This window comes from Leopardus geoffroyi, chromosome D2, assembly GCF_018350155.1.
Source record: "Leopardus geoffroyi isolate Oge1 chromosome D2, O.geoffroyi_Oge1_pat1.0, whole genome shotgun sequence".
Lineage (NCBI taxonomy): Eukaryota > Metazoa > Chordata > Mammalia > Carnivora > Felidae > Leopardus > Leopardus geoffroyi.
In genome coordinates this window covers 55,900,439-55,915,965 of record NC_059334.1, presented here as the reverse complement: position 1 = coordinate 55,915,965, position 15,527 = coordinate 55,900,439, and the positions used below count along the sequence as shown (strand labels likewise).

General features: G+C 38.3%; 1 protein-coding gene across 9 annotated transcripts in view; it reads right to left on the bottom strand.

The window, feature by feature from the left end:
- ZNF518A (zinc finger protein 518A) overlaps positions 1 to 15,320 on the bottom strand; it is a 29,048-nt gene extending 13,728 nt beyond the window's left edge. For 2 of the 9 annotated variants that reach the window (XM_045438373.1, XM_045438375.1), the window contains exons 1-2: positions 14,993 to 15,118; positions 12,172 to 12,257 (exon numbers count right to left, since the gene is read on the bottom strand). The gene's annotated coding sequence lies outside the window, so the exon portion shown is untranslated. Of the gene's footprint in view, positions 1 to 10,743; positions 10,852 to 12,127; positions 12,258 to 14,439; positions 14,836 to 14,992 lie in introns of those variants that run through there. The other 7 variants (XM_045438374.1, XM_045438377.1, XR_006701620.1 and 4 more) reach the window with 7 other exon arrangements.
- Positions 15,321 to 15,527: the final 207 nt, after the last annotated feature.

Genomic DNA, 15,527 nt, shown 5'->3' with positions numbered 1-15,527 from the left:
TGCAGAAAAGACTGTATAACAGCCATAAAGTTGGAGGCGAACATAATGCTCAAAGAATATAAAATCGTGCTATTAGAGGTCACTCATGGTATATAAATTCATGCTATTGAGAAGCAATTTTTTGCTTATTTAAGAATTTGTGAGCCATGATGCTACCTAAAAAAGTAAAAAAGTTGGCACTACCAGAGTAACAATTACGAATGCAGTTATACATTCATAAAAAGTTTTATGTATTTTACATAGAAAACAAATGGTAATCAACCAATATGCTTCCTGATCTCAATACACTGTTAAAAGAAAGACACTAAAAAAAATAGTAAAAACTTTTTAAAAAGAAAAAAGATAAAGAAGTAGGAAAAACTGTAATGATCTAAATTCAACTATTTCTTTTTATACAGGTATCCCCTGCTTTTTGAAAGTTCACTTTTCAAAAAGTTTGCATTATGCCACTTCACTTACAAGACCTACATTAGTATGTTTTTGCTGACCAAAAGACATGGTTTTACAAAAAAAGGTAAAGAGCAGAAATAGCTTTCAGCCTTTGTTTGCAGCGAGCTCTTATAGAGGCAGCACACACCCCAAGCAGTGAGTGGCACCACCAAGCTCCTTCCCCAGGAACTACAAATCAACATGTCAGCATTCAACATGGCCATAGCTTTGAACTGTGTTTGTGAGCATCTGTGCTTTTATTGCAATTATTTCTGCCTCCACCAACAAGATATGCCTCAAGATATCAGAAAAGCCTAAGACTAAGGTTATTTTTTGGCTCTGAGAACACCCAAAACTTTTCCACCTAAAGGAATGGTAATTGTTTCTTCATTTTATACCATTTTCAGCCTATAAAACGTTTCATAGGACCACTCTTGTTTCAGATAGTGAAGGAAACCTGTATACTATACAATGAAATGAAGAGCAAGTATAATGTTGAACTGTTTTTACATTAGTTAAGCATATTATTCTTCAATAAAGTGCTGGTTTTGACCTGACAAAATTTTATTCAGAATTTTCTGCTATCTTTAATAGTTTTGATGTTGGCATTATGGAGAATATGTAAAATGAAATCGGAATAACTTCCACAATTTCATCTCCTCTGGAATTAGTTCACTAAACATGAAAATTGCCTACTCCTTAAAATTACACGATTGCACCAAAAATACCACATGGGCCTGGTACCTCTTTAGATTTTAGGCCTTCCAACCTTTGCAAGCTCTTCTACAGTTTCTGGGCTCTTCAGGGTTTCCACTGCTTGAGCCACTTTGGGCAATTTATATTTTCCTTGAAAATAATAAATTTCCTACACATTGTCTAAGTATACTCCCATAAACTGTACTTTTAACAATCCATCTTACATAAATAAAAGTACAACATATGTATCGGTATCACTTAAATGTTCATTTGTAGGAAAATGATTAATTATGCAACATCCATCCACACGAAACATTATAAACAAAAAGATGTATGTACTGAATTGATTTCATTGTGAATTTTTTTGTTTGTTTTTAAAAAAGGAAGTTGCAGATGACGGCATATAACACATTTTTAAATTAGGAGGAAAGATCCCCGTTTTCATGTCAGGAGAAAAGACAGTATGAGGGTATGTTTGCATAAGCATAGACAAATCTATAGAAAGATACGTCCTGAACTACTGACAACATATTAATTTCTTTTAGGGAATGACAGCATGGCATAACAGAAGACAAATGTACCCAAACAGCAGGGAGAGAATCATCAGCTTTCGTAAGTACTCCTGAGTGAACCAAGAGGGCAATGTTACTACCACCAAGGCTTTACTGCAGCCTCATCTATTCCTGCCCTTGAATTCTAGGAAATCTGTATCCTTAAGATAAATTCCTCCTTTTCAGATTACCCTAACTTAAACTAGCTTAAGCTAGTTTTATTACTTGTAACTAAAGACTCTTAAGCCATTAAGTTGATAGATCAATGCTGACTGCATTTAATTCACAGAAAGGTAGGTTTTGTGATGATCCTTTAAAGAGGAAAGGACTTAAACTTGCAAGAAAGGAGCAAAGGCTATCCAGACCAGAAAAATGGAGTAACACTGAAGAAAGGCATTTTTCTCTCATGGCACTGCAGGATTGAGATCACAGAGAATGTGTATAATAGGGAGGTTAAGTGAGAACAGACTACAGAGGACAGATTTGAACTTGAAATGAAAGGTAACCAGGAGCCACGGCTAGCCCATGAGCAGAGAGAAGTTATAAAGGCACTATTTTAGAAATATTATTAGAACGCTACTAGAAAGCAAGATATATTGGAGACAGTAAAAATAGAAGTTGGAAAATCAGAGAACTAAGTGACAATCCACATAAAGAGTAAGGAACCACAGAACTGGCAGTGTTCGCATATTAAGAAACACACAGAAAAATTTTAAAAAGATGATTCCCAAAGTAAAACACCAAGGATAAAAAACATTTGAATAGAATAAATCAAAAAGCGTCATTCTTAGAGTTTTGTTTGCTGTCTACAACAGACTAAAAAGCAAAGACATTTTACAGTCTTTAGCTTTATTGAAACGGTATAAAAAGGAAGAATCTATATGCTCTTTATTACATTCCAGTTGCTTAAACAGTAAACAAAGAACTAAAAAATTCTGATTTTAGCTTTGCCCCATTTGTAACTTAGCATGTAGCTCTGTAACCTAACTTGTCACATTACACAGAAAGACTAATATAATTAGTCATTATTTTGTATAACAATTTCATTCCTTGAATCACCAAAATTTTTCTACAGAGATAACTGAATTCAAAACAGTCATATGAATATATAACTGGAGGTAAAACAAAAGCAGCATGCATCAGTAGAGCTTACTGAAAAAATGTAAAGTTCTGTCTAAAAGGGATCTAGAAGAGAACACAAAAAACCCTAAAACATATTTTCAAAGCAGAACCATATAACGCCTTCAAAACAATAATCTTTTCATGACTTGAAACATACACTCTGGGCTTAGTTTTTTTTATAGCTGTTTTAAGTTTTTAAAAAGTTTACCTACAGGGCTAATAATACCTATCATATTTTATTTATTTTTATTTTTATTTTTTTAACGTTTATTTATTTTTGAGACAGAGAGAGACAGAGCATGAACGGGGGGAGGGTCAGAGAGAGAGGGAGACACAGAATCTGAAACAGGCTCCAGGCTCTGAGTGGTTAGCACAGAGCCTGACGCGGGGCTTGAACTCACGGACCGCGAGATCATGACCTGAGCCGAAGTCGGACGCTTAACCGACTGAGCCACCCAGGCGCCCCTAATACCTATCATATTTTAAACAAGTGAAAGAATAAATTTTGTAGAATATATATATATATATATACACACACATATATAATACATATATATATGTATGTGTATCTATTTTGTATATATATATGTATATATGTATATATACACATACATATTGTATACATATACACATATAATAAAAGCCAGCTCCCTCCAAATCTTTGTGGCCTAATAAACAACTTAAACAGAAAAGAAAAATAAAGAGTTAAATATGCAGATGTAAGGAAGTACAGGTTCAGAAATGTTCAAAATGCGAGAATACATGTGAGCCATGTACCACTCAGGTAGGCTAGTGACACTGATACAATTATGAAGGAGTACAAAATAGAAAAATTAAAATACAGAAGCAGTTCAGGTTCATCTTTTTTTTTTAAAGCTTATTTATTTATTTTGAGAGAGAGAGACAGAGAGCTGTCATGCTCTCTCTGTGCATGAGCAGGGGAGGGGCAGAGCATGAGCAGGGGAGGGGCAGAGAGTGGGGGGAGAAAGAATCCCAAGCAGGCTCTGTACTGTCCGCGCAGAGTCCTACACCGGGCTCGATTCCACAAACCTCGAGTTTATGACCTGAGCTGAAATCAAGAGTGGACGCTTAACCGACTGAGCCACCAAACACCCCTTAATCTTATTTCTTATTACTGAGATGATGACTGCTCACTATCCATAAGGTACAGTGCCCAATATCTAAGATGCTACCCACTACCTACACATACACTTTTATTTATCTTTGTTCATCCTGCTTCCTCTCACCAGGCTTGTCATCCCCTTCTATCTTCATTCCATACTAGTCAAACTTCCTAATTCTACCTCCTATAGGCACACGAAACCTTCTGCAATACACACTAATCTCTCCCTTCTCTGCATATCCATTTAAAGTACAGCCATTGTTCACCACTTCATTACACTGCTTTATAGTTACATCATTTCATTTTTTAAGTTTTACCTCCCTTAAAGAGAAGTTCTATTTTATATTTTTCATTTATGCCTCACGAAAGTCAAGATGATTGGTACACAGGGTCCTAACACACTCCCGACTCATTCTTTTATTTGCAACCCAAATATCTGACTTCCTGTGATTTCAGATTAAATGACTTTATAGCAAATACAAACGTTACAGATCACGTAAACTTTTTTTGCTGCAATGCAATTTGATTTAAAACACACACACAAGCTCACGCACACGTGCACGTTCTCTCTCACATGGTCAGATATCACATTTTCAATATGTAGGAATTGGGAGAAAAATCAAAGTAATCTATCCAAAGTGAAATAAAGACCACCAAATTTAGTATGGGAAGGAGAAAGGTTATTTCATCTCTCATGCCTTTCTTCTTTGTCATTTTGTTGTGGCAGTAACTCAGAGCAGGCAGATTTTACTTAAGATTTTGGAACACATGGTGGGGGGGGGATCAAGATTTATGGCTATTCGATTGGGAGAACATGTATCAACACGTAATCCACTTCCCCTCTGCTTCTCAAAACAATATAAACTATTTCATTTTTCTCTGGCTCTATAAAGCACCTGCCTCAAGGACAGAAACAAACTCCACTTCCCAGGCTGCCCCACCATAGTAACATGGCACCACAATCCATCCAGTTACTCATCCCAGAAATGAAGGAATCATTCTGCGCCTTCTTTCTCTTACTCCCACACTAATCCATAAGCAAGTCCTGTCAATTCTATCTCCAAAATACATCTTGAATTCTCTCCACCTCCACCACCATCTTCTCAGTCCACTGCCATCTATAACTTGGATTAAAATAACCTAACTGGCATTCATGCTTCTCTCTTGCCCACCACCTTCCTGTGAATCCATTCTCCACACAGGAGCAAACGTGATCTTAATATAAAATAGATCACAACGCTCCCTGCTTTAAAATCTACAGTGGCTTCCCAAAGCACTTAAAACAAAATTTAATCTCTGCCAAGACTTACAAGGAGCAGTGACATCTGGTCCTGAACCTCTCTCCTACACTTCACCTCATACCAATTTCCTCATCTGTAAATGCACTCCAGCAAGCTACCACAGATAGCCTCTCAGTTCCTCAAATACTCCTTTCCTATCTCAGACCTTTGCACCTGCTGTTCCCTGCTTGAATTGAATTGGTCTTTCTCCTAGTTTTCAAATGGCTAGATCTTTCTCATCTTTTAGGTCTCAGCTCAGATGTCATCACCTCAGAAGGGTCTCCCCAACATATAAAGCGTGGCTTCTCAACCAGAAAAATATTATTCTCTAAGCTCCTTGTATTTCTTTTTTATAACACTTTTTTTTCCTCTGGCAATATTTTATATATTTGACAATTTATTTTCTATCTGTCGTTACCACTGAAATAAAAACTGCATAAGTATAAGGAACACATCTGTCATGTTTTTTGCTATACCACCAGCATCTGGCATAGTGTTGGGCATGTAGCTAGCACCAAATCTGTGCCAGTCTTTGTTCTAAGTATTGAGAATACAGCAATGAATAAAACAGACAAAAACCCCTCCCCTCATGGACATAACACTCTACTAGCTATTTAGATAATAAACAAGATAAGTAAATTCCTATTACATATGACATGTGTAACATATTCAAAGGTGATAAATACCTATGGTGAAAAATAGGCAGAATCAGAGTTGCAATTTTAAATATGAAGTCAGGTAGCCCTCATTTGAAAAAGTCTTATTTAAGCCAAGATCTTAAAACGTTGAGGCAGAAAGCATTCCAAGAAAAGAAATAATGAGTGCTAACACCCTGAGTATGGAGCGTCCCTAGCATGTTCAGAGAAGAGCAAGGTCGGTAGGCCTAGAACAAGAAAACAGCACAGGGAAGAAAGCAGTAGGAGATGAGGTCAAAGAAGTAATGAGGGAACTGACACAAGGCCTGAGGGATACTACAAGGACTTTGGTTTTACTATAAACAAGATGAGAAGCTACTGGAACATTTGGGGTAAAGAAGTAACATAAGCTGAATTATTTTTTAGAGATCACTTTGGCTACAATGTTAAGAACAAAGTATTTGGGAAGGAAGTAAGAGTGAAAGCAAGAAGACCACTTTGGAGATAATTACACTACAACATCCAGGTCAGAGATGATGGTGGCTTGGTGGAGAGAATGTGATATGGTTAGGCCGTGGATATGCTGTGAAGATAGAGCCAAAGGATATGCTGACAGACTCCGTTTGGTCTGTGAGAAAGAGACATGTCAAGGATAACTCCCAAAGTTCCAAATTCAGCAAATGAAGAAATGAATTGCTATTTATTAATACAGAAAAGACAGAGTGGGAACAATAAGTATAGAATATATATCAAGAGTTCAGTTTTAGTGGAATTTCAGGAATCTAGCTGACAGCCAAGTGGAAATGTGGATGTGTAGCTGAATACAGAATATGGAGGTCTGGATGTAAGATAAAATTTTGGGAATCACTGGTGTGTGTATGTATTTATGTATATAGAATTGAATGAAATCATCAAGGGGTAAGTACACAAAGAGAGAAGTCCAAGGCCTGAGCCTCAAGATGCTACAACATTTAGAGGAAAAAGAGGAGAAAGAACCAGCTGGTAAGGATGAAAGGAATGACCAATGAGGTAAGTAAAGAGAGTGGTGTCCTGAAAGCAGTGAACAATGTGTTTCCAGGATCAGGTATTGATCAACTCTCTCAAGTAAGATGAGGACTGAGAATTGACCACTGGACTTAATGTCAAGACCACTGGTGACACTGATTAGAATGGTTTCAGTGGGGTTATATAGAAGGGCTGACTAGCATGGATTTAGGAGAAAATGGGAGGAAAAAAAGGGAGATATGGATGCAGTACAGATAACTTTTTTTTTTAATGTTTATTTATTTTGACAGAGAGAGAGCGTGCTCAATCAGGGGAGGGGCAGAAAGGGAGGGAGAATCCCCAGCAGGCTCCACATCACCAGCAGAGACATGTTAACAATAATTCATGGGTTTAATCTCACAAACTGTGAGATTATGACTCGAGCTGAAATCAAGTCAGACGCCCAACCGGCTGAGCCCCCCAGGTGCCCCCTTTTAAGGAGTTTTACTATAAAAGGGAGACAACCCTTTTAAGGAATTTTACTATAAAAGGCCAAGAGACAAAGGAATTGAAATGGAGTTATTTTTTGTTTGTTTTTTTAAACTGGGAGAAATTACAGTATGATTACGTGCTTATGAAAATGACATAACAAAAAGATAAAAAGTGATGATGAAGGAAAAAAAAGTGAACAAGTAGGAGAGGTAAACTTAGAAAATAATAAAGATAACTGATCCATAGTTACTAGAGAGGAGGATAGTGGGAAGATGTGATTATGAGAAGCTGTGGCATAAAATGTCTCATTAAATCTATGACAGGTGGTCCACACCAACACCCTGTGCACCAAATGTGGCCTGCTGCTTTTTGTAAATTAAGTTTCATTAGAACATAGCTACACTTGTTCATTTACATATGGTCTATGGCTGCTATCGTGTTCCAACAGCAGCTGATAGGTGTAGAGATCATACTGCCAAAAAAGCCTAAAATATATACTACCTGGCCATTTACGGCAAAAGTTTGCCAACCCTGGTATACAGGAATGTTCCAAATGTTAATTCTCTTGAGTTGAATATCAGCTAACTGGTTACTGAAAAAAGGTGAAGTTAACAACAGCATTTAATGAAAGAATGACACATTAACCTATACGTCATTCCTAGTATCTGGAGCTCAAAACAATTGTTATGTGAGCAAACGTTAATTTAATTCCTTATCTCTTTCAGAATGCTTTTACATCTATTGCAACGTTAGTTTTGAACTGGCTGTTTCTCTAGAGGAAGGGTATGGTTATGCCACTGTTACTATGGGATCTCTCAAAAAGGGGCAGGTAAGAAGAAAGAAACCAATTTTATATATATGTGTATAACATGTATAAAACAGAACAACACCGCAAATTAATGATTGTTTTTAAAAAATTTCCAAGGCAGGGGTGCCTGCATTGCTCAGTCGGTTAAACTTCCAACTTTGGCTCAGGTCATGATCTCATGGTTTGTGGGTTTGAGCCCCGCATAGGGCTCTGTGCTGACAGCTCAGAGCCTGGAGCCTGCTTCAGATTCTGTCTCTCCCTCTCTTCTGCCCCTCCCACGCTCACTCTTGCTATCTCAAAAATGAATGTTAAAAAAATTTTTTTTAAATAAAAATAAAAAATTTCCAAGGCAGAAAACATAACAAGATGTTTTCCACAACAAGTAAATTTACATCACTTGATTACACTTATTTTGCACCTTAGCATCACAAAAATGGCATCAAAGAAATGTAAACATTTTATTCAAAGCAATCTCCACCTTAACAGAAAATAAAATTTGTTTGGCTTTCCAAATGCCTCATACGTGGATTTACCTAAAATAGTCAACCTTATTATCACTACCTCTCATTTCCCCAAAATACAAACCGTTACAGTCAAACCAATCTCCTCCCTATCTTGGATCAGTCCTTAGTCATTTTCAACTCCATCCTTTCCTCAATTATTCTGTGCCTATCAAAATGACTCATAAGTTAAAACCTATTTGCACTCATACCTCCTTGAAGAAACCTTCTAGCCCTCACTAATTTCCTTTCTATCAGAACTCAGATTTAATATCCAGACTACATGAATGTATATGCATTTACCTGTTGTTTGTGTCATTTCATACCCATTAATCTGGATTCCTTAACTAAACTGTAAGCACTTTGAAGGCAAACAATTCCTTTTATTCTTTCATATTACTAAAATGCTGAGCACAGCACTGATTAATCTCAACACAGTCTTGTTGACCTGTGTAACCTAAGTATATAAAAATGTGCTACATTAAAGGAAGTCCATCATCTTCAGCAAGTAGGTATAATCCTTGACTATCCAGGCAGCTGCACATACTTGTACATAGTAGACACTCAACAAATGTTTGTAGGTTGAATGAAGGACTAAATGTATACATGAATGATGAATGAATAATGGGTATTCTTCATAAGGTGGAAGAAAAGGGCAAATTGTAGATGGACGTGGTCAACTTGAAGCTATAGATCTTAAATTCATAAGGGCCAAATATTCATCAGAACATTTTCTGCTGCAATCCAATTCAAACTAATTTATATATAAAATTTTGGCTCATGGGACTGGAAAGGACACCAGGGTAGCTGACAGAATCAAAAGAAAACCATGGATATCTCATACCACAATCCCTGGAACTGAAATTGGCATGCTACCTCAACCTATCTCCCATTTATTTATGGTTTCACTTTCTCCTACTACAGATGGGGTTCTTATACATGTGGGAAAGAATGCACTAACACCCTACTACTAACACCCAGATTAATAAGAGTTAATCTGAATTAATTAATAAGAATCCTACTAACACCCAGATTAATAACTTCAGAAAAAAGGGAGCATCTTTCTCCTAGCATTCATACATCAATGTCACAGGATTCTAATTGGCTCTGCTGGATCAATACGCAATCACTGTTGCAATAGGGATGACTAGGTTTGGGTTATAAGAGTATACGACTGAGAGGCAGCCTATCAACCACACATGATAGGTGAAGAGATGATTCCCCAAATGAAGAGATACGGAGTTGAGCAAATTAGCATACAGCTGACCCTAGAACAGCACAGCTTTGAACTGCACAGGTCCACTTATGCACAGATTTTTTTCAATACAGTACTACAAATATATATTTCTCTTCCTTATGATTTTCTTAATAACACTCTCTGTTCTCTAGCCTACTTTATCCTCATTTATTTTAAGAACACAGCCTCTAACACATATACAAAGTATGTGTTATTCAACTGTTCATGCTATCAGTAAGGCTTCCAATCAACAGAAGGCTTATAGCAGTTAAATTTTAGGGGAGTCAAAAGAATACACACAGATTTCTAACTGCATGGAATTGGAAATCTACCTACCCCCACATTGTTCAAGGTCAACAAAAACATATATATGTCTAATTTTTTTCTACCAGCTATAACCTCTAACAACCCAATTTTAATTAGGAATTGGTGATGATTTTATCACATTTTGCACTTACTAGACTTTCCACAAAGCCAATATTTGTTTTTGGCTATTACCACTTCTTAAAATAAGACCCATGTGAGACCTACTTAATTATCCTAAGCTTCAAGTCATGCAACTTAATTCTGATACCTATTTCATGCAGTCATACCGATCACAATTTTAAAATTTAGTCAGGGACACATGGATGGCTCAGTCAGTTAAACGCCTGACTCTTGGTTTTGGCTCAGGTCATGATCTCATGGTTCATGGGTTCGAGTCCCACATCAGGCTCCTTGCGAAGGTGCAGAGTCTGCTTGGGATTCTCTCTCTCTCCCTCTCTGTCTGCCCCCTTTCCTGTTTGCACGCTCTCTCTCTCTCTCTCTCTCACGTGCTCTCTCAAAATAAGTAAGTAAACTTAAAAAAATAAAAAGTAGATTTAAAATTTAGTCAGACTCTGCTCACAATTTTTCAAGATGGAATAATCCAAATCATTTTGGTAAGTCATCATACAGCAGCCTCTTGTTTACTTTATTACATTTGAAGTTTTCACTCTTCATTGTGTAACTTCTTCTGAGAATTTTGGATCAAACACAGTAAAGAAAATTCTTAGCCCTCAGCATTTACTTTATTCAGAAAACAACACAGTACCCATGCAAACCTAATTCAGTTAGAGGTCAAACAATTGTTATGTAGGAAGAAATTACACATATAAATGAACATAAATAATAACCTGGTATCTAAGCTTTGTTGCTTTGTACTCACTGTAGTTGTTAGATATTAACTTCTAATAAAATAAAACATTCCTGCCTTTGTGAAAAATGACCCTGAAAAGAAAACCATCTGCTAGTAAAACTCATGGCAAAACATGGTTATGATTAGTAAAGTAATAATTTAAGTTGGTATAGTCCTCTTCCACTTTTTTAGTAGTTATATACATAACTTATTTTTTTTAATGTTTATTTATTTTTGAGAGAGGGAGAGAGAGAGAGAGAGAGAGAGTGAGCTGGGGAAGGGCAGAGAGAGATCTGAAGCAGGCTCCAGGCTCTGAGCTGTCAGCACAGAGCCTGACATGGGGCTCAAACTCGTGAACCGTGAGATCATGACCTGAGCTGAAGTCGGGCACTCTACCAACTAAGCCACCCGGGTGTCCCATACATAATCTTATTTCTAATTTAGAGTTATATTTATGGGTATACTTATTGCATTTGGTGAGGGGAATTATAATACTGTGGTATCCCAGTACCTACCCAAAACAAACAGCAAGAAAAACTGTGCTTCCACAGTAGATAAACTGTATTTTTGTACAAGGGTACAATATTTTCCACTGAGTTTGCAAAGCTTTCCTTACAATACCATGGATTCGATGGCAGATTTTCCCCCTTCTTTTTGTTCACACCAGGATATTCAGATGATTGCCTTCAGGAAACAAGTCATAACTCCACAGCGATTCCCAAATATCTTTCCTGATTCATAATGTAGATGCCATTAATCATGATATAAATATCGGGATTTTTTTTTTAGGAGCATTACTTTACACTTACCAGAGCAAAACACAAACACTCTTCTGGTCATTTATACAACTTCAAAACATCTTCCTACCATATATATCTCCATCGTTCATTACCCAGAAGCCCTTAATGTTGTCTTTATGTTTAGAAAAATACAGCTTAAATTATCTTTAGATTTCTAATGAAATGTTAAATAACAAACTAGGAAACCAAAACTACCTTTTCTGCCAACATTAAAAGCAAACCTGTATTTTTTATTTAAGCCAAACATAAAACTATAACTTATGAAAACTCGTAACTCTTATTTTTTTGTCCCATATCAAAACATATTAACTTACTGCTTAATAGACTACATACTGTAATACTTCAATCTTTACCATACCTCCTTCTTCAAGGAACAAAAGGCACGCAATTTAATGCTTGGACAAAGCCACAATCAGGAACAGTGGTCAAAAGAAGAGACGATATCTGGAAATGAAGACCAAGAGTTTAAAACTGACTGCATAAACTGTTAGTAAATGTTTTTTATACTCGTGATTCAATTATGCTTCATATTCAACTTATGTGTTTAAATTTGAAAGGAACAAAAAAACCTCTCTGCCCTTAGGCAAATAACCCATCATTGCTACTCCATGATAACATCATAAATTTATAAAAATCAGAAAACTCAAAGCTTAGAAGGGAGCTCAGACTCTATCCAATTCATTTATTACAAGATCAGGAAAATGAATCTTGCCCAAAATCACAATCTTAGAACAATCTAGATCTGATTCCACCCCAGATATCCTACTACCAAAATACTACCTCTTAATACTCATTGTGCTGGTATCCCATGTATATTGCTGACCATGTAAAGTCAATACCCCATGTAGAACTGAAACATTCATAGCCTCTACACACCTGGGATCAGATAATTAATAAAAACTTCAACTTTATTACAATTCTTTTCTTCTGCTTATATAGTGCTTTATCACAAAACTTTTAGTAGAGTACCCAGAGGAACTGAGCAAAAAAACCCTCAAGTCTTTTATCATCAAAAAAAAAGTTGTATTAAGTGATCTAAAGCAAACATTGCTTCAGTAAGAACAATTCCAAACAGAAAAGTAAAGAATAAAAGTACATTAAATGACATGTTTAAAGTATGTTTTAAAGTCAAATTGTGTATTTATGCTAAAATATATCCTCTGGAATGCTTCAAGATATAAAAACTTGGGACCGCAACATACTATTACCAGAGAATAGGACAGGATTTTAAGTGTGATGATAAAAAAATCTCAACCATTTAAAAGCTCATACATTGGGGCGCCTGGGTGGCGCAGTCGGTTAAGCGTCCGACTGCAGCCAGGTCACGATCTCGCGGTCCGTGAGTTCGAGCCCCGCGTCGGGCTCTGGGCTGATGGCTCAGAGCCTGGAGCCTGTTTCCGATTCTGTGTCTCCCTCTCTCTCTGCCCCTCCCCCATTCATGCTCTGTCTCTCTCTGTCCCAAAAATAAAAAAAATAAAAAAATAATAAACGTTGAAAAAAATAAAAGCTCATACATTATCAATGCACATAGTAGGTATTCATCATGGTTGTTGATCCTTTTACCCTTCCATAAAACCATATCTAAAACGTTTTGAATTGGTATTTATACTTACTTTCACTGCAAAAAATAAAGAAAAATTTGGATGTGCAATATAGGTTAGATACTTTTATTTTATCCCTCCTTTCCCTTTTGTTAACAATTTTCTAAACCTGGGGATCATCTTATTTATGAGAATTTTAACAAAAATAACGGGGTCTACTACGCTTACCATACTCATGAAATGCTAACGCCTGAAAAATGTTAATACAATGCAATGCCTTTCTTCATGAATATCAGAAACATATAGTTTTGCTTAAAGATAATCCATTTCTACGGATTTGCAGTTAAAAGAGGTCAGGGTATTCCATTGCATCGATTTAAGTGGTTTCTATCTGTTCAACCTGAGGATACTAATTTTAGAGTACACTCAAATCCGATCCCTTGCTGCATAAAAAAGAAAAAAGAAAAAACAAAAACAAAAAACAGTAAACCAGGCCTAACACACAGACGCTCTAGTTAATGAAATTCCTACCCTGATGTACAGTTTGGCGTCTTGTTTCACCATTGCTACAGCCACACAAAGTTCAAGCATTCTTACGAATTCCATTTTTAAATATTGACTTATTTTATTTTTCTGGTGTTTTTTTAGACTTTTGATATCCAAACATACTAAACGAATGTTTTCACTAAAATAGATCACAAACACTAAACGCCCCAAATTTAAACCTAAAAAGAAAACTGAGCCTAAACTTTTGTATTCTGAACCTTAAAGCTACCACATCTGTTTTGTTGCTCTTCCTAAGTTACAACATTTTACCTCATATACATTCACCCTACATATATTCCATTACCATATCCATCTAGGAAGAGACTGTCTACTTGACAATGAGGACACCATGTTAAGAATAGACTCAAAATGGACCCTACAAGTGAGAAAGCCAGTTACAAAGAAATCCATCTGCCACTGGGTGTGGTTGGGGTCTGCAAGGAAGGGCGCCTGTGGCCAACTCTGGAGGAGAGAGCGCGCGCCAGAGAGCTGTGCGTATCTGCAAGAAAAGACCTCCAATGACCACAAACTGGACCCACAATGGGGACGCCGTCGAGTCGGGCTGCCGTGGGCCTGCGAATCTACAGCTCGAGGGGTGCGGCCGCAGGACTGCCCATGCTGTCTCCACCAGCCCCGGAACGCGCCGAGTGGGTGCTTCGAGCGCCGCGCGCCCCGCTCCGTCCCAAACACCGCGCCCGATCCGCCCCTTCCTCCGGGGTTCGGCTCCCCTCGGGCGCGCGGAGGCACACTGTCGCCGCGCTCCCGCTCCAGCTCCTAAGCTGTGGGAGAGTGTGGAGTTCAAAGAGCCCGAACGTAGTGCAAACCCAGCTAAGAAACGGAAGGCTAGCTCTAGCAGCCTGCAGGAGCGCCGAGTAAAAGAGCCCACTTCTCTAGAAAAACTTTGCGGCAAGTTAGGCGGAAGCGCTGAATAGCCGGGACTATTTAGCAGGCGCTTCCTATCACGAGAGGCGGATCCCTGAGCCGGTTCAGGGGACCCTGACACCCCCACAAACTCGCACTTTGCCCCCTGGCTGGCCATCTAGAAGTCCCGGCATCCTAACAAGTCTGAGCGGCCCCGTTCATAGGGAATACCTGTCGTGGTCCCCATTGCCTGCGAGTCCCCGTTGGCGGCCATTACGCTTCCATCCGGGTATTGCCGAAAAGCCGATCGCGGCGCTACCGGTAGCGCACGCTGCGGCGGAGGGATCCGCCGGGCAGTACCTGAAGCGAGCGGAAGAGGACGGAGGCCGGCAGGGTTCGCGCCTTAGCCTGGCGAGACTAGGCCATTGAGCTGGACTTGCCGCTGACCTCTCAAATTAGCGCGCTTTCCCGATGCCTGCCACGCCAGTGACTCACCCTCCCCCTGTGTTCTCCAGCAGCTGCAGAGATCCTACTGCCCATGTTGGGGTAGACAAACCTCTACTCTATGCTCTTCAGAGTAGACACCAGAAGCAGGAACTGTGGTCTTGGCAAGCCCTTACTAACTGGGAATGGTCTCAACCCTGAGATTTTAATCATTTCCGGCTTTGCAAATGGCGTCGCCTCCTCGTTGCTTTTGACTCCCAGGTTTTAGCAGCCATTGCAGCCCACGTCAATGAAGGAAGCTGCCCAAGACCCCCAGGAAGAC